This window comes from Tachyglossus aculeatus, chromosome 3 (genome assembly GCF_015852505.1).
Source record: "Tachyglossus aculeatus isolate mTacAcu1 chromosome 3, mTacAcu1.pri, whole genome shotgun sequence".
In the NCBI taxonomy this organism is placed as follows: Eukaryota; Metazoa; Chordata; class Mammalia; order Monotremata; family Tachyglossidae; genus Tachyglossus; species Tachyglossus aculeatus.
The window spans coordinates 17,587,928-17,593,866 of record NC_052068.1 but is presented as its reverse complement, the minus strand read 5'-3'; the positions used below and the strand labels follow the sequence as shown (position 1 = coordinate 17,593,866).

Here is a 5,939-nt window from a genome sequence, read left to right as displayed (position 1 = left end):
ACAACAAAACAAAACAAGTACACAGGTGTCAATACCATCAGAATAAATAGAATTATAGCTCTATGCACATCATGTGACATAAGTTTTTTGCATCAAGATTCCTCTGCCTCCTTCAGAAGCTATAATTGAAAATTCCACGTAATATTTAATCATATTCATTGAGTGCTTACCATGCGTAGGGCACTGCAGTGCCTGGGAGAGTACAATATAACAATAAGCAGACACAGTCCCTGCCCAAAAGCATTTACTATGTGCCAAATATTGTTCTAAGCACTGGGGAAGATACATGTTAATCAGTCTCTGTCCCATATGGCACTCCCAGTCTAAGCATGAGGGAGGAGGATTTAATTATTGCCTTATGCTGTCGAGTCGTTGCTGACCTATAGCGACTCCATTGACATATTTCTCCCAGAACACCCCAACTCCATCTGCAATCGCTCTGGTAGTGTATCCGTAGACTTTTCTTGGTAAAAGTATGGAAGAAGTGGTTTACCATTGCTTCCCTTCACGCAGTAAACTTGAGTCTCTGCCCTCAACCCTCTCCTATGTCACTACTGCCAAGCATAGGTGAGTTTTGAACTTGTAGCAGATTGCCTTCCACTCGCTAGCCACTGCCCAAGCTAGGAATGGAGTGGGTAGGCCTCTGCTTGACTCTCCCTCCTGTAGCCGAGACTGGTAGAGTACTGGAAACTCTCCAGGTGAGATCCTGAAAGGGTCTAGGATTTAATACCCATTATTAATTTTAATAATAATAATAATAATAGTATTTGTTAAGTAGTCACTAATGTGCCAGGCACTGTACTAAGCACTGGGGTGGATACAAGCAAATCATGTTGGACTCAATACCTGTCCCACGTTGGGGCTCGCAGTGTCAATTCCCATGCTACAGATGAGTTAACTGAGAAGTGAAATGACTTATCCAAGGCCATGCAACAGGCAAGTGGAGGGCCGAGATTAGAACCCATGACTCTCAGGCCCTTGCTCTATTCATAACGCCCAACTTCAAATGAGGTAACAGGCACAGAGAAGTTAAGCGACTTGCCCAAGGTCACAGAGCAGACACTAGGCAAGAGCCTGGATTAGAACACAGGTCTTTTGACTGATGCCTGTTGACTTGCTTTGGTGTCTGTCTTTCCCCTTCTAGACTGTGTGCCCATTGTTGGGATGGGATTGTCTTTATTTGTTGCTGAATTGTACTTTAAAAGCACTTAGTACCGTGCTCTGCACACAGTAAGTGCTCAATAAATACGACTGAATGAATGAATGAATGACTCCCAGTTCCATGCTCTTTCCGCTGGGTCATGATGCTTATCTAGCTAAACCACCTATTTGATGTGTTACCACAGTACATCACAATTTTCACCTTGCTCTCCAAATCTAATGAACTGTTAAATCTATTTGTGCCCTCTTGATCTTTTGAAAATCACGAATGATTCTTTAAAAAAAAAAAGGAGTGTGTCACCTTCAATAAATGTCTCTTTATAAGGCAAGGGAGAGAATGCACATTGATTCTGACACTAAGGCTTTTAAAAACCTGGGATCCTAATTGACAACCAGTGATTCATTAGGGCATCCTCAGCATCTACCTGCAGCTATCCATACTGGGTGAATTAAGAGAATACAAGAGGATGGAAGACCCAAAGATAACCATACAGTTTTGCATAAGTCACTCATATGATCACACTCTTTATGAAATAGCTTATAAAACAGGCACGGGCACAGTAGTCCTGCTAAAGTCCTAAGGGCAGGGATGGTGTCTGCTTAGAGAAGCAGTGTGACTTAGTGGAAAGAACACAGGCCTAGGACACAGGGGACCTGGGTTCTAATCCCGGCTCCTCCGCTTACCTGCTGGGTGGCCTTGGGCAAGTCACTTAGCCTACCTGGGCCTCCAGTTCTTTCATTTGGAAAATGAGGGTCAATACCTCTTTCTCCCTGTTACTTAGACTGTGAGCCCCAGGTGGGACTTGATTATCTTGTAGTTGTCCCAGAGCTTAGTGTGGTGCTTGACACTACTAAAGCGCGCTTACCAAATACACAATTATTCTCATTACTTATTCTGTTGTACTCTCCCAAGTGCTTAGAACAGTGGTCTGTACATAACAAGTACTCAATAAATTTCATTAATTGATTGACTATTGTCTGCTGCCTTTGGGTTCTCAAAGATAGTTTCTCTAGGTCTAGGGACTGCACCTTAGCTAGTCATAGTCAGGCGAAAGAGTGTGGATTTCTAAGCACAAAGCATCCACACTCCTGCTGAAACTCACATATACATCTGGCGGGCATTTTGATTACTCTGCCCATAAATACTTCTATGTCTGTCTCCCCTGTTAGCTCCTTGTTGGTGGGGAATAATCATAATGGTACTTGTTAAGTGCTTACTATGTGCAAAACAAATGTGTCACTTATTTTCTACCTCTCAAGTACTGAGTACAGTGTATTGCATCCAGTGGGTGCCCAATAAATACTACCTTTACTAAGATATACATTTCCCCTCTTAATCAATCAATCAATCAATCAATCATATTTATTGAGCGCTTACTATGTGCAGAGCACTGTACTAAGCGCTTGGGAAGTACAAATTGGCATCACATAGAGACAGTCCCTACCCAACAGTGGGCTCACAGTCTAAAAGACCATTGTGATCAGAACAGTGCTCCCCCCAAATGCAACGGGCCAGGAAAGGGGTGCTACTGTGTTTTCATGGGCTCAGGTTGCAAAGGTGCCAAACTTTCTCACTGTGACCCAAAAGCTATGGATATAATCATTTTTAAACTCCCTCCCTTTCCTTCTTACTTAGACTGTGAGCCCCAGGCAGGACAGAGACTGCAATCTAATTAAGTTATATCTACCCCAGTGTTTAGAACAGTATTAGACACATAGTAAGTGTTTGTCAAACACATAGTGAGTGCTTAACAAATATCTTAAAAAATACAAAAAAAACAAAAAACCCCTCTCTACATAGTGTACTTGTCTTCACAGGAAAATTCAAAGGGAATGTCCACCCAACACTGTGAGATTCATGGATGTAAAACACTGAAAAATTCCTTCCACACCTGGGAAGACTCTCTCCATCTTCTTAGGCTCTGCCACTTGCCTGCTGTGTGACTTGGGGCAAGTCACTGGGTGCATGGGCCTGGGAGACAGAAGGTCATGAATTATAATCCTGGCTCCACCACTTGTCTGCTGTGTGATCTTGGGCAAGTCACTTCACTTTTCTGTGCCTCAGTTACCTCATCTGCAAAATGGGGGTAGAGACTGTGAGCCCCACATGGGACAGGGGCTGTGACCAACCTGATTTGCTTGTATCCACCCCAGCACTTAGTACAGTTTCTGGCACATAGTAAGCATTTAACAGATACCATAATAATAATAATTATTATTATTATTATCATTCTCTCTGCCTTAGCTTCTTCCCTCCCCAAATAAGACTGTGAACTTAATGTGGGACAGGGACTGTGTCCAATCTAATTACTCTATATCTACCCCAGCACTTAGTATAGTGCATGGCATGTAGTAAACACTTATCAAATACTATTATATTTTTAAAAATCAATACCTTCCACCACTCCCTCCAGGAGTCTTATTGTCAGGATCTGGTGAATAACGAACCCAAGAGATGATATCCCTGTCAGTTGCCACTTCTGAAGCATTTCAGAGTCATCTAATAATAATAATAATAATAATGATGGTATTTATTAAGTGCTTACTATGTGCAAAGCACTGTTCTAAGTGCTGGGGAGGTTACCAGGTGATCAGGTTGTCCCATGGGGAGCTCACAGTCTTAATCCCCATTTCACAGATGAGGTAACTGAGACACAGAGAAGTTAAGTAACTTGCCCAAAATCACACAGCTGACAATTGGTGGAGCCGGGATTTGAACCCATGACCTCTGACTCCAAAGCCGAGCTCTTTCCACTGAGCCACGCTGCTTCTCTAATCACTGTTACACTCACAATCTCCCTTATTACTTCTGTAAACCACTTAGGTGCCTTCTACATACAGTACAGCACAGCTGTACAGCTGTAAGCATTACTTCAAACAGCTGACTGCATCCCAGGACCTACTTACTGGTAATTTTGTCCTTCTATTTGATATTAAGTTCATTCATTCATTCATTCATTCATTCATTCATTCATTCATTCAAGCAGATTTATTGAGCACTTACTGTGTGCAGAGCACTGTACTAAGAGCTTGGAAAGTACAATGCATCCATAAAGAGAGACCATCCCTACCCACAACCAGCTTACAGTTTAGAGGCAGGGAGGCAGACATCAAAAGAAAATAGGCATCAATATGAATAAATAGAATTATAGTTATATACACAGATACATAAGTGGTGTGCGGCGGGGAGGAAGAGCAAAGGGAGTGAGTCGAAGTGACATGGAAGGGAGGGGGAGCTGAGGAAAGGGGGGCTTAGTCTGGGAAGTCTTCTGGGAGGAGGTGTGCCTTCAGTAGGGCTTTGAAAGAAGAGTGATTATTTGGCAGATTTGAGGAGGGAAGGCGCTCCGGGCCAGAGGTAATAATAATAATAATAATAATAATAATAATAATGTCATTTATTAAGCACTTACTATGTGCAGAGCACTGTTCTAAGCGCTCGGGGGATACAAGGTGATCAAGTTGTCCCACGTGGGGCTTACAGTCTTAATCCCTATTTTACAGATGAGGTAACTGAGGCGGAGAGAAGTTAAGTGACTTGCCCAAGGTCACACAGCAGACATGTGGTGGAGTCAGGATTCGAACCCATGACCTCTGACTCCAAAGCCCGTGCTCTTTCCACTGAGCCACGATGTGGACCATGGGTTAACAGTGAGACAGGCGAGATCAAGGCACAGTGAGAAGGTTAGCGGCACCAGAGGAGCGGAGTGTGGGGGCAGTGATGTAGAAGGAGAGAAGGGAAGTGAGATAGGAAGGGGAAAGATGATGGAGAGCTTTAAAGCCAATAGTGAGAAGTATGGTTTGAAGGTACCTCTAACGAAAATGCTCAAGAGACGTGCAACATCTTCTTTAGTAAGTTCATGCCTCACAGCCCATTAAAAGTTTGGACACCACTAGAGAAGCAACACTGTGTAGTGGAGAGAGCACGGGCCTGGGAATCAGGGGACCTGGGTTCTAATCTCAGCTCGGCCAATTGCTCTGTCAGTTGCTTGCTGTGTGACCTTGGGTGATCACTTGGCTTCTCTGGGCCTCGGCTTCCTCAACTGTAAAATAGGGATTCAATACCTGCTCTGTGTGACCCTGGGCAAGTCACTTCACTTCTCTGTACCTGGGCATGGGAGAGAGGTGAGGGCGGAGACTCGAGTTTACTTTGCCAAAGGCGGCAGTGGTAAACCGCTTCCGGATTTTTACCAAGGAAACTCTATTGATACACTATAGAGATCGTCTCTATCTGTTGCTGAATTGTTCTTTCCAACTGCTTAATACAGTGCTCTGCACACAGTAAGCACTCAATAAATATGACTGATTGAATGAATGAATGAGACTGTGAGTCCCCGTGGGGCAGGGACTGTGTCCAACCCAATTTACTTGTATTCATTCATTCATTCAATCGTATTTATTGAGCACTTACTGTGTGCAGAGCACTGTACTAAGCGCTTGGGAAGTATCCACCCTAGTGCTTAGTACAGTGCCTGGCACCTAGTAAGCGCTTAACAAATACCACAATTATTATTATTATTATTATTACTTAAGATTGTGAGCCCTCTGCAGGGCAGGGACTGTGTCCAACCTAACTGACTTGTAACTACCTCAGCACTTAAAACAGTGTTAATATACAAGTGCTTTACAGATTCTACAAAACAAATAATTTCTTCAGGCCTAGCTCTTCGACCTAATAGTAATAATAATTATGTTGTTTGTTAAAGGCTTACTATGTGCCAAGCACTGTACTAATGACTGGGATAGATACAGTCCAATCAGATCATAGATATATCTCAATT

At 43.1% G+C, this 5,939-nt stretch overlaps 1 non-coding gene across 1 annotated transcript; it reads right to left on the bottom strand.

The window, feature by feature from the left end:
- Positions 1 to 578: 578 nt before the first annotated feature.
- On the bottom strand, positions 579 to 716 carry LOC119925973. The gene has a single exon (XR_005449893.1). It is a non-coding gene; the product is annotated as a small nucleolar RNA SNORA7 (small nucleolar RNA).
- Between the last annotated feature and the right edge of the window lie 5,223 nt (positions 717 to 5,939).